At 39.2% G+C, this 23,334-nt stretch overlaps 1 long non-coding RNA gene across 1 annotated transcript in view; it reads left to right on the forward strand.

Moving 5' to 3' along the window:
* The window catches only part of LOC114271149 (uncharacterized), a 52,635-nt gene extending 42,390 nt beyond the window's left edge, over positions 1-10,245 (forward strand). The window contains exons 2-4 of the long non-coding RNA XR_014327401.1: positions 7,883-9,442; positions 9,550-9,673; positions 9,758-10,245. This is a non-coding gene — a long non-coding RNA (uncharacterized LOC114271149). The remainder of the gene's footprint in view (positions 1-7,882; positions 9,443-9,549; positions 9,674-9,757) is intronic.
* The last annotated feature ends 13,089 nt before the right edge of the window (positions 10,246-23,334 follow it).

The raw sequence follows: 23,334 nt of genomic DNA on the forward strand, positions 1-23,334 counted from the left end.
CATTTTTCGAAACAAAACGGATATGCAATGCTTGTTTCCAAATTAGGCAATCTAGTCTATACTTGTTTGCTGTACGCATAACATAGTAATTCTAGGCTAATAAATGGAATAAGAACACATAACGTTTTCAAAAACAGATATCATGGTTAGTAGAGGCCGATCTTCGGATCGGGCGAGAGGGGGTGCTCATAGCTGACCTTCCCGAATCGTACCCTAGCTCCCGAGCCGAGGCAACTCTGGTGATGACGGACATGTGGCCTTCGGCACCGAGTCAGGGTTTCCTAAATTCCCCCATAAAAAATATTTAGGTGGCGACTCTGTATCTGGCAAAGCAGTCCATGTTTGGCACTTCTTTTCAAAACAAATCTGTTTCTCAAAACGATTTGCCAGATTTGGACTCTATGGTTCAAGATGATGAACCGCGTAACAAAATTGAGTCCGAACGGTAGTAGCGAAAGGCCCCTCGCGGGACGCGTGCTACAGTTTCTGGCGACTCTGCTGGGGAAAATTAGAGAGCTTGACTCGAACTCGTGATATCCCATTTTGACTTCATCTATGTGTCTCTTTGCATTGCATTTGCATTGGTGCGCCTAGGAACACAGTGTTTGCCATCTGCCATTACTGAACGGTTTGCCGGAGGCTTGTCTTGTCAAGGCATAACCATAAGGCTGACCGGTTATGGGCTCTGACAGCATGGGAACACAAACCCCGGTTTACCGGGGCACCCTTTCCGACCATTCGACCTAGTGCATATTCGGATCCATAGTGACCATTCCAAATTAGGACAGGCTGCTTACCCGATATTAGGTTGTTTGAGAACCGCTGCGTGCATAGTGAAACCCTAGTTCCTGACAAAATAGGACAGGGAAACCCTACCCCAACATAGGGGTGTTTTGGCTCTCTTTACTTGCTATGTGCTTTTAGAGTGTTGCTCTACAGGAACGTGCATATCAGTTTGCAAAATTGAGTATTAGGCCTGAGGGCATCAGTATCAGTTTATGAGAATCAGTTATCTGCGAGTATCAGGTTCAGTTTTGGGAATAGAGATTTTGGGGAACAGTGATCAGTATTGAGGAACAGTGTGTTCGGCTTATTGACTATGTATTATGGATACCCAACTGTGTATTATATGTTTATTTTATGCCGTTGTGCTGTCCGGTTGTTGGTTTATTTATTGCTTTATTTATCTTTTTGCTAGGTAGTTTAGCATCATTGTTTCCAACCCGGTAGACATTCCCCAAGCACTCTGGATCAGAGGTCGTCGGCTCCATCGATCTGAGGATCTGATAGCAGGACAACCGGTGTACCACTCTCTACCCCCGGTTACTAAACGGAAGGCAACTAGGCAGAGGGCATCGGTTCAACAGTCAGTACAGAGGGCCTTATCTACCCCACCTGAGTTCAGTAGGGATCAGGGTCCTGTTTCACCCACAGAGAGGGAACGCATACCAGTAATTCAACCAGAGCAGAATAGTATGGCTAGCTTAGAGGAGATGGTGCGCCAACTTCAGGAAAGCATGAAAATGATGCAACAGGATGCTGTCCGACAGGCAGAATTTGCCAAACAACAAGCCACAGTTATGAATGAACAAGCGGAGTTAATCGGGAGATTGCAGCAGCAAACTGGGGCGTTAGCTTCACAGCAAGTCCCTCCCCCACTAAGGGTTCCAATACCCGAAGAGACGCCAAACGCCCGGAATGTCCAAGAAGATACAGACATCCCAACGGGGCCGGCTCCACCCCCGATTCTGCCTCAACAATCCAAGGCACCCACTCCTATCAATCTATCGGATTCTCCCTTCGAGTCCGAGGTGGACCCCGTGGCATTAAAAATGCACAAGCTTGAGAAGGTGTTCAAGAAATCTCAAGGTGTGAAGTCCATTCCAGACATTGGAGACGGATACACTGACGCAGCCGTGACGCTGCCAGATCGGTTTAAGATGCCCCAAATTGATCGTTTTGACATATCTGAGGATCCCATGGTACACCTGCGACTATTTTTAGACGTCTTAAGGCCAATGGGCCTCACCAGATTGCAGAAGCTGTCTTTATTTGGCCGGACCCTGTCGGGTGTAGCGGCCGCATGGTATGCCAAATTGGAGGATGATGTCAAGAGAAGTTGGGACGAGATGGCTGAAGCCTTCATCCTGCAGTTCTCGTATAACACACAAATCGAGATCACGACCCGGGATCTCGAGACAACGAGACAAGAAACCAAGGAGAGTTTCTCAGAATTTGTAACCAGATGGCGGGCCAAGGCTTCGATGATAACCTTAAGACCCACGGACAAAGACCAGATTCGGATGATTGTACGCAATCTTCAGCCGAAGCTAATGCAAAAAATGATTGTAATCCCCTTCCCTACCTTTGCTGATCTGCATGAAATGGGGGTGCAGATCGAGGATGCCTTAAAACAAGGCCTGATTGATAACGACCGGGAGCAACCCCGCAGAACTTTCAATCGTAATACTAATACAGGCCCAAGTGGCGCTACGACTACCAGGACTTCCGAAGTGAGTATGGTCACCACCAACCCTTCCCCGAGAACTATGGCAGCCACACAATTCTCCGGTGCGTCCGGAAGCAACCCACAAACAGCCAAATACCCTCCCAAAAATACCAGAACCTTCGCTCCGCTTTATATGCCCCTGTCCAAAGCTTTGGGGGTTTTGATCAGAAAAGGGCATCTGAAGCCCCTAGAGCCGCATTTTTGCTAACTAGTTTGTTGTTTTGGCATGGAGTACGATGTAAGTATTTATGCTTTAGCATACCACATGCGTGTGAATGCTGCCATGATAGTATGCTTACCATGTGGCTAAGTGCTTATGTGAGATAAACTGTTTGAATGCCTGTGGGTGAAGGTTGGATAGACCGAGTTGGAAAAACTCGTTGAAATCCGTGTTTTAGCCTACTTACGAGTAGCAAATTTCAAAACATTTTTTGAAACAAAACGGATATGCAATGCTTGTTTCCAAATTAGGCAATCTAGTCTATACTTGTTTGCTGTACGCATAACATAGTAATTCTAGGCTAATAAATGGAATAAGAACACATAACATTTTCAAAAACGGATATCATGGTTAGTAAAGGCCGATCTTCGGATCGGGCGAGAGGGGGTGCTCATAGCTGACCTTCCCTAATCGTACCCTAGCTCCCGAGCCGAGGCAACTCTGGTGATGACGGACATGTGGCCTTCGGCACCGAGTCAGGGTTTCCTAAATTCCCCCATAAAAAATATTTAGGTGGCGACTTTGTATCTGGCAAAGCAGTCCATGTTTGGCACTTCTTTTCAAAACAAATCTGTTTCTCAAAACGATTTTCCAGATTTGGACTCTTTGGTTCAAGATGAAGAACCGCGTAACAAAATCGAGTCCGAACGGTAGTAGCGAAAGGCCCCTCGCGGGACGCGTGCTACAGGTATGGCCGACCACCTTTTCAACTTGACCTTTTTGACCCCTGGTCGACCGACCAAGGGCAGTGGCCGGCCAACCACCTTAACTGGTAGGCCTGCTTCTTGCTTTTTGGTCTCATTGAGTGTAAGCCGGCTGTGATAGCTGGAAGCCTCAGAAGTGATCCTCCATACACGTGTATGGAGGATCTTTGAACTTGGTTTGAAGCTTCTTAGAGAAGCTTTGGCCTCTCTTCTCTATAAAGGGAGGCCTCCTCTTCCATTGCTAGGGTTGAACCTTTTGGTTAGAGCATACATACACTTCCCTCCATATCTCTCTCTTCCAAGCTCCAAAACCCCATAGTTCTTGCACCATTTTCATTACACCTCCTAGCACAACACCTCCACCATCCATCCAAGCACCTTGGAACCGATTTTCAGAGGTTGAAGGCTCTTTACCTTGGTCCAGAAGTTGTTGAGGGTCGGCTCTACAAGGGTAAGCCTCTATTTCCCTTTTTTCTTGTATTATTTTGCTTCATATCTTAGCCCTATTTGAAATCATTTTTGAGCTTCAACATAAACTAAAAAAAGTCTTGTTTTGAGCTCCTCTTCAAGTTTGTTCAAGGTCTTTTTTTTGTTCGAGGTCATCTACCTCCTTTCATGCTTCATTTTCTCATGCTTTGAGCCATGCATTTGAGCATTTGTGTTGGACTTGGTTTGGCCTTTTAGCCAATGAAATCCAGTGGATTTTCAGTGGCTTAGATGTGTTTTTGAGAGCTAAAATCAGAGAGGGGTGACCCTCTCACCCCTTGTTCTCTTTACTAGCTTTATTGGCCTTCCAAAGGAGCTCCATTTTACATGCTTTGAAGTCTTGTTTCAGGCCATTATTTGTGAGTTTTAAGGTCTGCCTTGACTCTGTCCAGAGCCCCTTTGGCCATATTTTGTGTCTATGATGCATGTGTAGAACAACCCCATTCAAGGCCTTTCAAAGGGGCCCTTATTTGCATGTTTCCTAGACCCATTTCAGGCTCTTTTTAGTGGGTTTTAGGACCCTCAGAACCTCTTTCTAGAGGTAGTTTTACCATTTGGTGTGTCCATCATGTATGTGTAGAACAACCCCTTGTATGGCTTTCCAAAGGAGCCCATCATTCTTGCATGCATGGATTGAGTTTTAGTGAGTATTTGGGATATTTTGGCATGCCATGTTACTGTTTTTATCTGGTTTAGTGAGATCTCATATGCTTCATATAGGTATAGTACAACTCATGGTTCACTAGCCTATGTTGCACATTGTCTTGGCCCTTCATGTTAGCACTTTTTGGCCATGCCTTAAACTGATTTTGTGCTTATTTTGGACTTTCCTAGCTCTGTTTTTAGGTTTCATGGTTGAATGATGTTTGTTTTGCATGCTTGTAGTTCAATACCCATGTTTAACTTTGAGTTTTGAGGTCTATTCCATGCATATACTGAGGTGTGTTCATGTTTTGGGTCCATTTTGCATCATATTTCAGAGCCTATATGAATGCTATATTGCCATGTTTTGCACTCCTTAAATGCGGTTGAGAGTCGGGCTTGTATGCCTCATTTACCGACCATTGAATGAGCTTCATTTCGTTGCATTCCGAGCCATCATTTTAGGCTATTTTCCCACTGTTTCAGACCTACCTAGGGTCTATTTGGTATTGGTTTTGCCACTGGGGCATTGCTTTGGGTACCTCTAGTGTAACGCACTTCACTAGTTTCGGTACCCGAGCACCCCCTACCTTGCATTGTGTGCCATATTTGCATGTTTCGGGACCATATTTTTTGCCATTTCAGAGCTGTATCATGTGTCATTTTATGCCATGTTTCATCCTTCACCATGCTTTGGTAGAGTGGCATTTGATGCCTTAGGATTGGTCCCTTGCATCGTGCATGTTTGCATGTGTTTCGGTTGTCTCATTTCCATCATTTGGCCACTGATTTGAGTGTGGCTGAGGTCCACTCATATTGGTTTAAGTCCACCTTGCATTGTGTATGCCATGTTACAATGTGTTGTGCATGTTATGTTGTTAGCATTGTGTATGCCATGTCATTCCTCGTATTGTGTACACTAAGTTGTTAGTCGCATTGAGTATGCCATAGGTTGTTAGTCGCATTTAGTTCATGAGCAATTATGCATGCCATGTAGTGTTAGCATTGTATATGCTAGGTGCATGTTTGCATTTCATCCCTTGCATGTTTGCATCATTCAGTGGCATTGCATCTAAGATTGCATGTTAGAATTGCATTTATGCATATCATGCATATTGCATTGTGTTTGGAGTAGGGTTTAGTCCAAACACGGGAAACGAGAGACGTTTCGTACTCCAAGTGACGAAACGTGCCTCGATTCCCGATCGCCGACGCTTCGGATTATCCATGATGGAGTTTAGGCCTTGTTGCGTTCATATGTGCATTCATTTCACATCGAGTCGTGCAATTCAACTTCTCGGCCATCATGCATCGAAATACGTGATTGGTGGCACGAGGATCGAGGTCTACACTTCCTTGAACTTGTGCAAGGACGGGGAGAGTGGTCTTGCACACATATGCTGAAAATACCTTGTTTTCTCTTCATCTTGCCTTTGTTGCAGAAAAACCAGGATCCAGGGGCAGAAAGTGGTCGGCCGACCAGGTTTTCTGGCAGGCCGACCACCTTTTTTGGTATCCACCACAAAGGGTGGTTGATAGATGTTTCCCAAGTCAATAGCTGGTCGGCAATCCTCCCAGGGTGGAGTTTCAGCCTCTTGGAGCCTCGTGCAAATTTCTAAAATCAGTTGCAAACAAAGGCGAGACGAGGCATCGTGATGGAATTTCCCGACGAGGCGACTCGAGCATGCATGCATCCATCGTCACCCAAAATAGGGCTAAGGCAGTCACATTCATGTAGTTTACATGCTTACTTAGCTAATTTGTTAATTAGTTACTGTTGTGTAATAAATAACTGTAGCTTTTATTTATTCGGACTGTATTATTTATTTAGATCCCTCGAGGGGGGCAATGTTGTAATAAGTGTGCATATGTGTGATGTATGTCTTCCAACCCCACGTCTTTCTCCCTTTTATTTACCAGCTTATGATGGTTAGATTAGGGCATGTTTCAATTAGCATACTTATGATAGCATGTTTGCATTCATTCATCTGTCTTGCATGCACTAGGCTCGGTGCATCATACTAACTGCATTGTATTTCAATTCTGAGTTGAATACTTGTTAGTTGTAGCATTTCACATGCCATCTTTAGAATAGCCGAGCCTACTATAGTTGCATTTTGCATGTGTTGCATTAGGCATTTCTGTATAGTTAGGATCATGCATGGATTTCTAACATAGCTTTTGTTTTGGCTTGGAGTACTCGGTAAGTGTTTATGTTTAAGTATCCTTGCATGTGTGTGAGTGACTACCATGATAGCATTCTTAGCATGAGGCTATATGCTTATGTGATATATCTGCCTGAATGCCTGTGGGTGAAGGTTGGGTTATTTGAATTGGAATAATGCATTGACTGTGAGTTTTAAGCCCACTTGAGAGTGGCAAATCATCTTGTTTTCTAAGCCCACCTGAGGGTGGCAAATTCGCATTTTAGCCTACTTGCGAGTAGCAAACCGTCTCAAAAGCAAACATGAGATGTGTTGTTCCATTTCAGGCATCCAGTCTATACTTATATGCTGTGCGCATCATATAGTAAATCTAGACTAATAACCGGAATAAGAATGCATAATGTTTTCAAAACCCGATATCATGGTTAGTAGAGGCCGATCTTTGATCGGGCGAGCGGGGGTGCTCATGAAGTGACCTTCCCCAATCGTACCAAAGTTCCCGAGCCGAGGCAACTTTGGTGATGACGGACACGTGGCCTTAGGCAAATGAGTCAGGGTTTCCTAAATTTTCCAAAAATAAAATATTTAGGTGGCGACTCTGTATCTGGCAAAGCAGTCCATGTTTGGCACTCCTTTCAAAAAAATATGTTTTTAAAAACGATTTGCAAGATTTGGACTCTTTGATGATTCATCGGTCTTGCATTGCACTCTGCGAGATTAGATACAGGACCGTGACATTTGAGTCCTGAACTGTAGTTAGTCCAATGAACAAAACGGGATCTCCCTCCCGGGACGTTCGGGGACGTCTACTGCTGGCTGGTTTATTTCTTTGCTGGCTACAGGCCATGCTGATTGCAGTGTTCTCTTACCTCTATAGTAGCTTTGCTGCCATGATTCCTTTTTGAAACAGTTATTAGTTTTTCTGCGACATCTGCAGGAGTCATATGGGTATCCTCCAACAATAGCACATTAATTCTGGCAAACAAATTATGTGATTTGATATTAAAATAGTTTTTCTTCTACCACTTGCTTATGATTTGTTACAGCTATAACTTTTATGTAATCTTCATGTTAAATATAATTAAGTTTAGGTGAATGTATTTCTTTGAATATTTATTAGTTATGCTGTGTTTTTCTTTGAATGCTTTGGTCTCAGGTTTTGTGGATCTTGTAATAGAGATTGATCTTAAGGTGACTCTTCTCAAAGGCCTTAGACAGGAATTGATAGGAATTGACGAGCAGGTATCTTCTACACATTGATATATATATATATATATATATATACACGCATGTACACAATCACATACATGGATGAGGTTAACAGTGAACCTACTAAAAACCCATAATGGTCTTACGAGGTTGAGAGCGAATCTACTGAAAACCCGGATGTGTTATATTTGTTGTATGGGTGAATTTCGATAGTTTTTGTTTTCAAATGGCAATTATGATGGTAAATTGACAAAAGGAAAATGGCAAATTGATTGTAGTTATAATGAACATCTATAACTATGTTTGTGTTTGTGAGCTATTCTTATTGAAGTCTGAAGTAGTTAGTCTCAATTGTTCTCATTAATATGTGTTGTAATATATGTCTTTGTTGTGGGATTCACACTTGCAATTAGTCTCAACCATAACATTGCTCTTTTATAGGAAATTTTTTTGGTTGTGCAGTATTTGCTCGCTCTCTCTCTTTGGTCCTGAAAGTTATGGATAGAATTGTACTCATAATTTGCCTTCTAAAAATTGTACTCATAATTTTGTGCTGCTCTTTTAATTAAGATTTAATTGTCTGTTTTCCTTTTATCTTTTTATTGTTTTCGTTTTTAAGAAAGTAAGATTATTTGCAAGTGCGTATTGTGCAGAGAGAAGCTGTCCAGACTTTGATTGAGATGCTTCAATCCCCAGATGTACAGCTTAGAGAAACGTCGGCCTTTGCACTGGGTAGGTTAGCACAGGTTAGTGCTTATTTCTTTCTTTCTCTTATTACTAAAAAATTACAATTAGTTGATACGGTTGACCTATAAATTTTCTGCCATTGTACCTACAGATGTTGTCTTCCAGCTAACTAATGATTGTTGGGTGTATATGATGAGTCTAAGTTAATGCATCCATTGAATTTCTGAACTTTTGAAAACTTTGATTGTGTAGGTCATAACTGAGGAGATGGAAGTTATTTTTCAATGATAGGGAATACTGAACAAAAAAAAAAAAAAAAGATGGGAAATATTTTTTGTTGTAATTGCTTTAAATTCTTTTTGTGAAAAGAACAAAAGCAAAAACAAACTTTGTATTTCTGGTTAGTAGATTCTTGTGAAATGAAAATGACACCATATTCTGGTTCAAATGATGTTAAGTGGTTCTATGCTATGGATACCTCCTTGCGGTGGTAGGGTGACAAGAAGAGAGAAAAAAGCAGGCATCTAAGTAGGTGCATGGTTTTAAAATTTGATGTCTAGTCATGTTAAGTGGGCCAAAGTTGTTCTCAGATAGGTGCCTATATTGAACAACAAGATGGCCAAACTACTGAAGGTTCCCAAAGTGTGGTTTATGTCTGTGCCTTCCCATTATTATCATGTACCAAAATTTCCTTGTTTTTGTCAGTTCCTCTTATATGATACGATGTCTTCAAATTTTTAGTTTCTATAATTATAAACTTTATTGAGTACATTGTGTAGCCAAGGCACTGAAAAGATTAGAGGAGAAGATTCAGGGACGGGTGAGCTTTTTTTTGTGTATAGATGTTAAATTATATGATTATGGTTTAGTTCTAGTGCTTTTTTATTCACATTCTTGAATCTAAATCCCTTGATTTCTCCCTTGTAGGTTTTGAGCCATTTGTTATATTTGATGCGTATAGTAGAGAAGACTGTTCAAAGATGAGTTGTTTTGGCTCTTGCCAACCTTTGTTCTGCAGAGGATCAAAGAACAATATTCATTGATAACAATGGTATGCCATTTTCTAGGCTAACATTTGACATAATTGAAACTGTTGTCCCTATTGATTTCAATTGCTTATATCACTTGTGTGCAGGATTAGAGTTACCAATTGGTCTTCTTGGTTGCACGAACCTAAAGCAGCAAGTTGATGGTTCTATAGCCTTGTACAATTTAGCTAAAAAAGCCACAACTCTTTCTCCCATTGATGCGGCTCCTCCATCTCTGACGCCACAGGTGTATGTCCTTTTTATTGTTAGTTTATTTGGCCCATGTGTTCTGTTAGATTTGGAATTATTTCAAGCAATTAGCAGGACTAGTATTTGGCAAATTTCATGAAAATATCAGTTGGCTTCTAATTTAAGAAATTTGAATCTGTCGTGTATTTTAATTGTGTGCATGCATCTTACAAGAGTTAGGGTCCTAGAGTAGAGTAGTGAGGCAATTACTTTTTACTAGATAGTTGTTGAAATATTAATTGTGTTGTACTCAAGACCTCTGTCTTAAAGGGGTTTGGGCTTGTTGATTTGACCAAATTTCCAGCTTCTACAGTAATTACTGCTAACTGGGATTTAACTTTTATCATATTTCCTTCAATGTGTACCTTTTAGAGCTATATGCCAGTTATATCCTATTGTACCATGAGGTTAATGCTGATATCTAACTTTTTGTCATAAATTAAACAATAGATGACTATTCTATGTCTATGCAGCATTTGGTTAATACAAGTCAAAACAAGTTTTTTGTTGTTGTTTTTGTTTCATTTTTGAGTTCTGATGACCATGATCTGAATCAAGATATACCGAGCTTGCATGCTGCGGTTCAAAGCCTCCATCCAAATATAGCTCTATGCAAATTTGTAAGAGATGGGGAAGTATCCTAACTTGAAATCAATGATGTTGTAAACATCTAGAATAAACTATCTATCTACGTCTTTGTAGTTATTGATATTTTTGCACTTCCTTGAGAAACTGACTTCACACTCGGCAATGAGAAATTATTGTGATAACAACATGGGAGGGACTAATGTAAGTTGTAGAAACTTACGGAACTAGCACGGGACTCTCGATTTGCAAACTAAGTAGAAAAAGGCACTTTTCCAACACTTAGGCTTGAAAATATGCCATCAGGCTCCAAAATCGTGAAACAGCCATGAGTAGGCCGGGGAACACTTCAGGAGGGACTGATGCAAGTTGTAGAAACTTATGGAACTAGCACGAGACTCTTTGTTTGAAAACTAAGTAGAAAAACTCACTTTTCCAACACTTAGGCTTGAAAATAGGCTATTGGGGCCAAAATCGTGTAACAGCCACTAGAAGGCCCAAGGAACACCTTGAACACCTCGAGAGGGACCAATGTAAGTTATGAAAACTTACGGAACTAGCACAGGATTCCCGGTTTGAAAACTAAGTCAAAAAATGCATTTTTCAAACACTTAAGCTTGAAAATAAGCCATCAGTGGGCCAAAATCGTGTAACAGCCATGAGAAGGCCTGGGGAACGCCTCAAACACCTCAAGAGAGACTAATTTAAGTTGTGGAAACTTACAGAACTAGCATGAGACTCTTGGTTTGAAAACTAAATAAAAAAATACACTTTTTTAACACTTTAGATTGAATATAGGCCATCGGGGGGCCAAAATCGTGCAACAGCCACGAAAAGACTCAAGGAACAACTCAAACACCTCGAGAGGGACCAATGTAAGTTGTGAAAAATTTACGGAACTAGCACGGGACTCTTTGCTTGAAAGCTAAGTCAAAAAATGCACTTTTTTAACACTTAAGATTGAATATAGGCCATCAAAGGGGCCAAAATTGTGTAACAGCCATGAGAAGGCCCGAGGAACACCTCAAACACCTCGGGAGGGACCAATGTAAGTTTTTTAAACTTATGGAACTAGCATGGGACTCCTGGTTTGAAAACTAAGTCAAAAAAATGTATTTTTCCAACACTCAAGCTTGAAAATAGGACATCGGGGGCGAAAATCGTGAAACAACCACGAGAAGGCCCGGGGAATAACTCAAACACCTAGGAAGGGACCATTGTAACTTGTGTAAACTTATGAAACTAGCACGAGACTCCAGGTTTGAAAACTAAGTCGAAAAATGCACTTTTTCAACACTTAGACTTGAAAATAGGCCATCAGGGGTGAAAATGATGTAACAGCCATGAGAAGGCTCAAGGAACACCTTGAACACCTCAAGAGGTACCAATGTAAGTTGTGGAAACTTACGGAACTAGCATGGAACTCCCGATTTGAAAACTAAGTCGAAAAATGCATTTATCCAACACTTAAGCTTGAAAATAAGCCATCGGATGCCAAAATCGTGAATTAACTATGACAAGGCCTGAGGGACACCTTAAACACCTCGGAAGGGACAATTGTAACCTGTGAAAACTTGCAAAACTAACATGGGACTCCTGGTTTGAAGACTAAGTAAAAAAAATGCACTTTTTCAACACTCAAAGCTTAAAAATAAGCCATCGGGGGCCAAAGTCATGTAACAGCCACGATAAGGCCAAGAAACACCTCAAACACCTCAGGAGGGACCATTGTAACTTTTATAAACTTACGGAACTAGCACAGGACTCCCGATTTGAAAACTAAGTCGAAAAATTCATTTTTCCAATATTTAGGCTTGAAAATAGGCCATTAGGGGCCAAAATCGTGTAACAGCCACGAGAAGGCCTAGGGAACACCCTGAACACCCCGGGAGGGACTAATGTAAGTTGTTGAAACTTATGAAACTAGCACGGGACTCCTGGTTTAAAAACTAAGTCAAAAAATATATTTTTCCAACACTTAAGTTTGAAAATAGGCTATCGAGGGCCAAAATCGTGAAACAACCACGCCAAGGCCTGGGAAACACCTCAAACACCTCGAAAGGGGCCATTGTAACTTGTGAAAACTTATAGAACTAGCACGGGACTCCCGGTTTGAAAACTAAGTCAAAAAAATACACTTTTTCAACACTTAGGCTTGAAAATAGGCCATCGAGGGCCAAAATCATGTAACAGCCATGAGAAGGCCTAGGGAACACCCCAAACACCTCAAGATAGACCAATTTAAGTTTTGAAAACTTACAGAACTAGCACGGGACTCCCGATTTGAAAACTAAGTCAAAAAATGTACTTTTCCAACACTCAAGCTTGAAAATAGGCTGTCAGGGGTCAAAATCATGTAACAACCACAAGAAGGCCTGGGAAACACCCTGAACACCTCAGGAGGGACCAATGTAAGTTATGGAAACTTACGGAACTAGCACGAGACTCACTGTTTGAAAACCAAGTCAAAAAATACCTTTTCCAACATTTTAGCTTGAAAACAGGCTATCGGGGGCCAAAATCGTGTAACTGCCATGAGAAGGCCTAGGAAACACCCTGAACACCTTAGAAGGAACCAATGTAAGCTATGGAAACTTATGGAACTAGCACAGGACTTTCGGTTTGAAAACTAAGTCGAAAAATGTATTTTTTCAACTCCTTAAGCTTGAAAATAGGCCATCGGGGGCCAAAATCTTGAAACAACCACGATAAGGCCTGGGGAACACCTTAAATACGTCGGAAGGGACCATTGTAACTTTTGAAAACTTATAGAACTAGTATGGGACTCCCGGTTTGAAAACTAAGTTAAAAAATGCACTTTTCCAACACTTAGACTTGAAAATAAGCCATTAGGGGCCAAAATCGTGAAACAGCCACGAGATGGCCTGGGAAACACCTAAAACACCTCGGGAGGGACCAATGTAAGTTATGAAAACTTACAAAACTAACACGGGACTCCCGGTTTGAAAACTAAGTCAAAAATACACTTTTCTCACATTTAAGCTTGAAAATAGGCCATATGGGGCCAAAATCGTGTAACAGTCATGAGAAGGCCCGAGGAATGCCTAAAACACCTCGGGAGAGACCAATGTAAGTTGTGAAAACTTACGGAACTAGCACGGGACTCCTAATTTGAAAACTAAGTCGAAAAATGCATTTTTCTCACACTTAAGCTTGAAAATAGGCCATTGGAGGCCAAAACCGTGTTACAGTCATGAGAAGGCCCAGAGAACATCTCAGACACCTCAAGAGAGACTAATGTAAGTTGTGGAAACTTACAGAACTTGCATAGGAGTCCTGATTTGAAAACTAAGTCGAAAAATGCACTTTTCTCACACTTTAACTTGAAAATACGCTATCGGGGGCCAAAATCATTAAAAAACCATGAGAAGGCTCTGGGAACACCTCAAACACCTTGGAAGCGACCGCTGTAACTTGTGTAAACTTACAAAACTGGTACGGGACTCCCGGTTTAAAAACTAAGTCCAAAAATGCACTTTTTTCACACACAAGCTTGAAAATAGGCCATCGAGGGCCAAAATTGTGTAACAGGCACGAGAAAGCATGAGGAACACCTCAAATACCTTGGGAGGGACCAATGTAAGTTTTAGAAACTTTAGGAACTAGCATGGGACTCCCGGTTTGAAAACTAAGTCGAAAAAATGCACTTTTCTCACACTTAAGCTTGAAAATAGGTTATATGGGACCAAAATCGTATAACAGTCACGAGAAGGCCCTGAAACATTTTAAACACCTTGGGAGGAACCAATGTAAGTTTTGGATCTTACGGAACTAGCACGGGACTCCCGGTTTGAAAACTAAGTTGAAAAATGCATTGTTCTCAGACTTAAGCTTTGAAATAGGCCATCGGGGGCCAAAATCGTGTAACAATCATGAAAAGGCCTGGGGAACACCTCAAACACCTCGGGAGGGACCAATGTAAGCTGTGAAAACTTATAGAACTTGCACGGGACTCCTGGTTTGAAAACTAAGTCAAAAAATACATTTTTCTTACACTTAAGCTTGAAAATAGGCTATCGGGCCAAAATCGTTAAACGACCACGAGAAAGTCCGGGGAACACCTCAAACACCTCAGAAGCGACCATTGTAACTTGTGTAAACTTATGGAACTAGCACGGGACTCTCGGTTTGAAAACTAAGTCCAAAAATGTATGTTAAATTATATATTTAATTGATAAGATAATAATTATCTAATTTGTATTCTTTTTTTTTCTTTTTCTTTTTTTGTGTTTTGTTTTGCTATAGATTCGAGATTAGATATGGACAAGTATGGTAATCTGGAGAGCAGAATCTAGTTCATTTTGTGTTTTTGTTCATTTTACCTTACATGTATTTTGATTGCATTTTAAATTTTATATTTTTGTGGGTATTACAGGACATGTTTGGTCATCCACACTTGATATTATATTTTTGTGGATATTAGTAGACATGTATTTTGTAAATATTAGGACACGTGTTTGGTAATCCGCATGCGATTGATATTGTATTTTTGTGGATATTGGTAGAAATATTTTTGTGGATATTAGGAGACAGGTTTAGTAATTCGCATGTAGTTGATATTGTATTTTTATGGATATTGTGCTGAAATTCAACTGTGGTGTTTATGAAAATGAACAAATTTTTGTATTGATTTGTAATATAGATATTTTATTGAACAGGTTATTGAAATGCGCAGGGAATTTTTAGGGAAAAGAAAAATTTTAAATTGAAAATATTACCCCCATTTTAAAAAAAATTAATTATTATTAGCGACGAAAAAAATGTCGCTATTAGTTTTCAAACAACATGATAAATAATTTTGTCACTAATGATATAGTACCAAACAAATAATTTCATCACATTTGCTGAATATTTCGTCGCTAAATTGAAATATTTGGTGACAAAATATTTTTTTGTCATTGGAGAATTTTCTTTTGTACTCATTTTAGTGACGAATTTTTTTGTCACCTTAATCTATATCATTGGTGAGGAAAAATTTCGTCATTAAAACCTATTTGGTGACGAAATATTTCATCGCCAAAACAATTAAAATAAAATATTATCTAATTCTAGTGACGAAATTGATGTTATACAGGACAAAAAATGCAACATTTGGAGATGAAAAAATTCGTCGCCCAAAATGAAAAGCAGGCGACGAAACTATTTTTCGTCATTAGGTACTCTCAGCGACAACGTATAGGCGACAAACATGGTGACAAAATTTTTTCATCACAAATCACTTTGGTGACGAAAATTTGATGGTTAGAGACAAAATAAGTCTGTCACCAAAGGTCTTTTTTGTTGTAATGAAAGTGGCACTTATTCGAAAGAGGTTGGTTACGGCTCAGAGTCGTCAGAAAAGTTATGCCAACCGTAGGAGGAGACTCTTATCTTTTGAGGTGGGAGACCATGTGTTCTTGAAGATATCACCTAGGTAGGGTTCGATGAGATTTGGGAAGTTGTCCCCTCGATTTATTGGGCCTTTTGAGATCCTTGAGCAGGTCAACGAGGTTGCTTACCATTTGCGTTGTCTTCACATCTTTCTGGGGTTCATGACGTGTTTCATATTAGCATGCTTCGGAAGTATGAGCCAGATCCATCGCACATGTTGGATTGGACCGATTTAGAGGTAGACGAGGATGCCTCGTATAAGGAGAGACTGGTGAGAGTCTTGGACACTCGGGACCAAGTCTTGCGTGGCAAGATGATTCCCTTGGTTAAGGTTTTGTGGAAACATCACGGGATTGGGGAAGCAACTTGGGAACGTGAATTGAAAGTCCGAGAGAAATATCCAGACTTATTTGTTGGTGTTTGAACATATATTGAGAATTTGATTATGTTAATAAAATGTAAAAGCATTATGTATGTTTAAATATGAGAACATTGTATATGTTGAATATGTTTTGGAGACGCATGCTTAATATGAACATTGTATTTGTTGTTTAAGTTTTGGAAATGCGAGTTTATCATGAACATTGAATATGTTTTAGAAATGTGGAATATATATTGAAATTGGTTAAAACTACGTGAAATGTATATTGGAAACGTATGTAGAGATGTATATTGAGACTCGTTCATCATGTAATGGGATTGAATGACCGGTGGATGGGTCATGGCATTGAAAATTGATTTGTCATCATCATGGAAATTTGTTTAAAACATGGTTTTGAAATATGATTTGTAATTTTTGGGACGAAGTTCTTTAAGGGGAGAGGTTATAACGATCCCGTTTTTTACTCGACTCTTGTGGTATTCCGGACTTGGGTTTAATGCTTTCATATTGTTGTTTACCTCTTTCTTCCCTTGTATCTCTTTGAAATTGGATTTTGGGTTGTTATGATTGCATTTTGGGCAGGTTGGTCGCTTGTTTTTCAAACCTTATATTGCCCAAATTTTTGGTCCTCCGCTCGAGCGGCACTTCCTGTGCTCGAGTGGGCTTTGCAAACTCTCAATACTTTTGCAGGTCTGCAAAACTACTGGGAGGGTGATTTCTACGCTTGAGCGGAGTTTCCTATGTTCGAGCGGGTGGGCGCTCGAGCGTTGGTCTCTTGTCTATAAAATTACTGGATGTGTGTTTTCTACACTTGAGCGTCACCTCTTGCGCTCGAGCGGTGAACGTCATGTTCATTGTGTCTTGGCGCTCGAGCAGCCTTTCTTACGCTCGAGCGAAACAATTTTTTGTGTCTGACGCTCAAGCGGCACTTCTTGTGCTTGAGCGGACTGTGCGTATATCAGATCGCGAAAATGACTTTTTACATCACTTTTTTAGATCTTTTCTCCCTAAAACCTAAAGTTAAGACCATCTCTCTTTAAAACAAACACACACTCTCTCTCTACATTTTCACCTAGTTTTAGTAATTTCTTCACCCTAATCCCTTTGATAAAAAGGTAGACCATCTCAAGATCTCCATTTTGATCCGAATAGAGTTGGGTTTGGACGTCTTTGAGGTTTCACTCTTGTTTGGCTCGTCTTCTCTCTTTGAGATAGAGATTCTTTACACTTTTATATGGTTTTTAACTTAGTTATTTGTCATTGTGTAAAAATGGTGGGATTTGGGAGTAGTTTGAACAAACCTAGGGTTGAGTGTGAAATAAAAAGAGAGGTTTTTGGTGAATGTGAAATAAATGGTCATGGGGTTCGAATTTGAGGTTGTTTTGTGACAAATTGTTGATATTTGAAAAAAAAAAGAGAGTTTTGCCCTAAATGGGTTAAATTGTTATTTTGTATAAGTAGCTGAAATTGATATTGGTAATGTAAAATTGGAGGATTAATGATATAAATAGTGGAGTTGGACACGTGTTGTCTCTCACCTTCGGGAATTTGAATAATTTATTTATTGAGAAGATTGTATATATGTTTAGAAATATTTGTCTTAGGCTATTGGTGGAGGATAGCTATGATTGTTGTAGAAATTGCATGAGGATTAGGTAAATTGAAACTAATCTATTGTTGGTTGTCATTGAATATGATGATGTTTTAAATATATTGTATATATATGATGTTTGGGAGGAGAAAGAGGATGTACTCCATTGTTTGGGAGGACAAAGGGGATGTACTTCATTGTTTGGGAGGAGATAGGGGGATGGACTACATTGAAATTAAGTTGGTTGGAGTATCCCGGGTGAAAGTCCCAAAATCTTGTGTATACATAGGTGTAGATCCTGTGGACGAAATTTCTGTAAAATGGCAAATTGAAGTGTTTATGTGGTAGTGTATTGAATTGGAAAACCACTGAGTTATAGTCTCAGTGGGTTATTGAAAGATAATGAAATTGACTCATGAATTGAGAATACTGAATGAACTTGAACTGAATAGAAGGAAAATGAATTGAAATATGAACTTTGACACTTTATGATCATATAAAAATGCAAATGTTTTGTCACAAGCATTTTATGTGCACATTGCACTTATATCTTTGTTAAATCCTATATATTGTGTTAGATTGTTCCTATTAGGCTTTGGCTCACCCTATTTGGAGAAAACCATTTTCAGGTGCTGGTGATATGCATCTGTTGGGGCAATAGCTTAGAGGGACTTTTGAGAGTAAGAGTTTCTTTCTTTTATTATATTTTTGTATAGCCAAGGGCTTTAAATTGTATTGAGCTGGGCTCACTTTTGTGTAACCAAGCATTGACTTGGAAAGTTGTAAGCCTGTAGGGTATATGATTACTTGTTCAGTTTCAATTCTTTTATCGTTGCAACACATGCTGTAAATTTAGGATGAATATTGATGAACGTATATCGCATGTGTTAACTTTTGTAAACGAACTCTGATGAATGAAAGTATTTTATTTATATTATTCTTCCACTTATAAGTTGGATTTATTATGTTATTTTGGGGGCGTTACATCTATGCCATCAAAAGCCCTATTTTGTAGGTGTTGGCATGTCATGCATATGTTCATCAATAAAGCTATATCAACCAGCACCTAGGTAACTAGAGCACTCTCTCATACGCTTCAAATTAAATAAAAAGTCATCAATTGAATACACCAGACCCTTATTTATGAGTTTAACCCCCTTAGCAATTTGGTTGAAAGCTAACCTTATGTGGAATTTATAGCAACTAAAGATTTCTTTGTCAATGTTATCTCAATAGTGAATGCTGAAAATGTTACATAATAATGAGCTAATTTTAATTTGTTCTAGTTCTAGTGTGCAAATATGGGTCTAAGGATGGAAGATGGTCACGAGATTTAGTGCCTTAGGGTGGAAGGAAGATGTCTACACTCTGGAGTGACATGCTGAAAGTGGTAATGTTTCCTCATTATTCAACTTTAAATATCATAGTTGGTGATGGGTGTAGGATCCATTTTTGGATTGACAAATGACACATGAACATCCACTTGAACAATGAGTTCCCTAGGTTAGATAGCCTATCAAGAGACAAGGAAAGCAGTCTAAAGGACTATGTACAAAAAACAACCGAATATAAGGGAGTGGGTCTTTTCTTTTAGAAGGCCTCTACTAGCATGGGAAAAGGAAGAACTAAGTAGGGAAGGCTGTGAGTTTGTTGGTGATTTGACTTGGTATTAAAGCTCTAGTTCTAGGGAAGACTGTGGGTTAGTTGTTTGTTTTCCCTTAGATGCGTAAGAGCAGGCTTGTTGGTTTGTTATCTATTTGCCTAAAGATTGCAAGACATAGTGAGTGACTGGGCTGCACTTAAGAAATGGTATTAAAATGGGTTGGACGTAAGAAATGGAATTAAAACTCTGTTTGTAGATACAAAGCACTACTTTTATGAATTTAAATATTATTTTTAAACTCATAAAAAAATAGGACTAAATCTGCTCTCTAATTCTTTATTATTAGATCTTTTACTTAACAATCTTTTCATTCAATTCCATCCATTAAACTAATCAAACTAAATCAATCACATCTCACTCTTATAACAATCTTTTACTTAACATTGGTTTGTGAATATGTTTTTCTAATTCTTTTCCTTCTAATTTTCTTTTGTTCTCTGCAGGACCATCACAACATATGACAATGGGATTGTTGGCATGACAATGGGACAAACAATGGCCCACTACCCCCTCCCCTTCCCTAAAAAAAATAAAAAATAAAAATAAAAAAAACATCATTCTCATATGACCATTTTCAAATTGTTTACCAATTCCTACCCTTTTTCCAAACAAGTAATAAAAAAATGAGCAATGGTACATTTATTTAAAATCTTACTAACAATCCTACTAAAAACATTCATGTCCAAATATTATTGGTGGCTTAAATATTGTTACTTTTTTGACAACCAATCACATTTGAGCATTTATAATTTTAATAAGATTGTTAATATGCATAGAATTATTTATTAGAAACCAAGAAGCTAAATTAGAAATCAAAATCAATTAAAACCCATAAATTAAGTTCCTAAATACATAAAACAGGGTATGAAATTTATATTAACAATTCAACCTCCAAATGTACAAAACCCCAAACTTAAACCTAAATCTAACCCATCTTCCCATATGATGAACTTATCTACAAAAAACATGAAATTAGTTTTTCTCCATTAAATTAGACCATCAATTTTCCTTAGAAATTGATATATATTTACCCACACACATATATATGGGACCTAATTAAAAAGACAACCATAACTATACAAAAAAATATTGATTCGATTACTTTAATTTTTCCAAAATCTATGTAGAATCAAAGTCTTGCAATGACCAAAATATATGAATCAACTTTAACTTTTCAAAGAAAATTAAATAAATTCAACTTTGCCTTTTATTTGTTTATTTATTATATATATATATATATTCGACTATGTAAGCCCCCTTCTCATGTCTATCAACCAATTTTCCCCACCTCATGGGATCTAAATATAGCGATATACCATCATAGCTAGTATGGGGGTGAATTTGAAGGAAGCTAGGCCAAAAGGGAAGGTTAGCTCTCGAGAGAAAACATAGTGCGATAGGTGTTAGAAGAGTAACATAACTTCTTTTTTTTTTTTTTTTGCAAAAGAAATCTTTATTGATGAGAACATACAAAGTATGAAGAGTACATCAGTAAAGAGGAGCTTGGAGCTAGCTCAAGCTCCAAGCTCCTGTTGGTGAGAAACCAACAAACAAAGCAAAGTAACAAAAACAACAAAGCCATCCAACAAAACAAACACTAGGTGCAGCCCCTGATGAGCTGAACTGAATAATCCAAATGCTGAGCAAAACCAGTAGCAGTAGGCCATGACACCCTCTTTTAGTCACCAAAATCACCAAGATAGTGCTGAAGCATGCTAACAGGTAGTTCAACCAAAACGCCCTCTATGAGGCACCAGACTCCATTGAGTTAGCACTCTTCTTTTTGTAACCAAGTGTTAACTTGGAAAGCTGTAAGCCCGTAGGGCATTTGCTCTTGTTGTTAACATGTAATACTTTTGCAAGAGCTATTTAGATAAATGGAAGGATGATTGGTTTCTTTGTATCAATGCATGTCTAAGTTGATGGGATTTAATGTTATTATTTTTGAGGGCGTTACAGTTAGAACACAGGTTTGGTTCACCGGACAAATTTGTTTGAAGTGCTTCTACAAATTTGTGAAGATCATTGTATACTAGGAGATAGACGCCACTCAACCGTAAGCACCCTAGCGGGGCGAATCTAGACTAAAGACAGAGTGTCACATACTTGACTTGGTTTTTTGATTTTTAAATTCGGTTCAACAAAATAGATTCTGTAAGTTTTATTTTATTTTGTTTGGCTTTGTTTCTATTTATTTTATTTACACAGAAGATTGTTCCAACAATCTACAATAGCAACAAGTAGACCTTTGCCGTCTACACTGTCCATACCACCATTGATGAACATGTTCCTGCAACTGACATCTCTATGAATAATACAGAGACAGAGACGCACAGAGAGAGAGAGAGAGGGAGATGAGAAGGAGAAGGTGATCATGGGTAACATTTAAACTTAGTGGAGGCGTTTTCAACTCTTCAGTTTTCTCAATGTTTCAGATCCATTCTTTCCATTTATTTATTTATTTTTTGATATGTCTTTCCTTTTTCACGTTCTTTAATATTTTTCAATCTTTTTTTGCCCACTCATGAAATACACAGCTTTGAATCTTATATATATATATATATATATATATATGTATGTGTATACTGTGCACATAGTGTGTAACAACCCACATTTTTGTCCTAGTCATGTTGCATGCATTTATATGTTTTGCCATGTTAAGATTGCTGTAGTAACCCATATTCATGTTGTAGTCATGTTCATGTTCACTTACACAACTTTGTCTTGCTAAGTTTGCATCCATGAATCTTGTCTTGCTTTGTGTTTATGTGATTTGTCTAAGTGTTGCGTGCCTGTTTTGTTCCTTCCTTGGTGCCTCAAGCCTAAGTTATGTTTAGCCGAAGTTATGCCAAGCCTAGGTTACGTTACGCCTAGATCATTCCAAGCCGAGGTCATCCTCAGTCTAGAAGTATCTTGGAACCCCTTCGTTTGACCTCCACCTTCGCCCTGACATATTGGCCGAGATGGCATTATCTAGGCTGAGGTGTGAATCACCAAGGCCGAGATGTGTATCATCTAGGCCGAGATGTTACCTTTGTACCTGAGTGATCTTGTCTTGGAGTGGTATGACCTAGACCGAGGTGTGGCACATCTAGGCCAAGGTGTGGCACAGCTTAGTCAAGTGTTGTCCTTCCTAGCCGAGGTCATTGTCACCTTAGTTGCCGAAGCCTTGTCCTTAGCCGATGTCACCCCTTGCCGAAGTGCTTTGCCGAGTAGCTTGTTAGATACGCTTTGTCATAGTCTTGTCTTGTCAATCTATCACCTTTTTGAGGAGAACCAACCAACTGTTGCCACGTGCCCGAGCTGAGAGTTAAGTCAGCCGGTAGAGAGAGAAACCCATCATTTTGTTTCTATCCTTGTTTTGTAGAGGAGAGAGAAGCTCTAGAAGAGGGAGAAGAGTTCTTGAGGGAGAGTGGACTTCTAAGCTTGATTTCTAGAGATCGAACCGTTAGATCCGCGTTCTAAGGTTAGATTCTTAATCTGCTCTCGTCGTTCTTTATGTTTATGTTATTGCATTGCATGATTGAACATGATTTGTAAGCCATGCATTGCTTTGAAGTTCGGTTTTAGAAAGAGAAAATAATATTTATGTGTTCTTCAAGGAAAGTTATGTTTTGATCCGAAAGCTCATGCCAAGATCCGTGTTTTTGTGTTTGTTTTCACATGATTTTCAAGTATGGGTACCCAGGTCCATTTTTCGAACTCATAGCATGAAATCCCAGATTTTGTAAGTAAAGAAGTTATGATTTTAGCATCCATGTTCTTCATGATCTTCATGTTCATGTTCTTTCTGTTCTTCACGGGTGGAAACCCAAATCTCCAG

Source organism: Camellia sinensis, chromosome 4 (assembly GCF_055761805.1).
Source record: "Camellia sinensis isolate YWXY chromosome 4, ASM5576180v1, whole genome shotgun sequence".
In the NCBI taxonomy this organism is placed as follows: domain Eukaryota; kingdom Viridiplantae; phylum Streptophyta; class Magnoliopsida; order Ericales; family Theaceae; genus Camellia; species Camellia sinensis.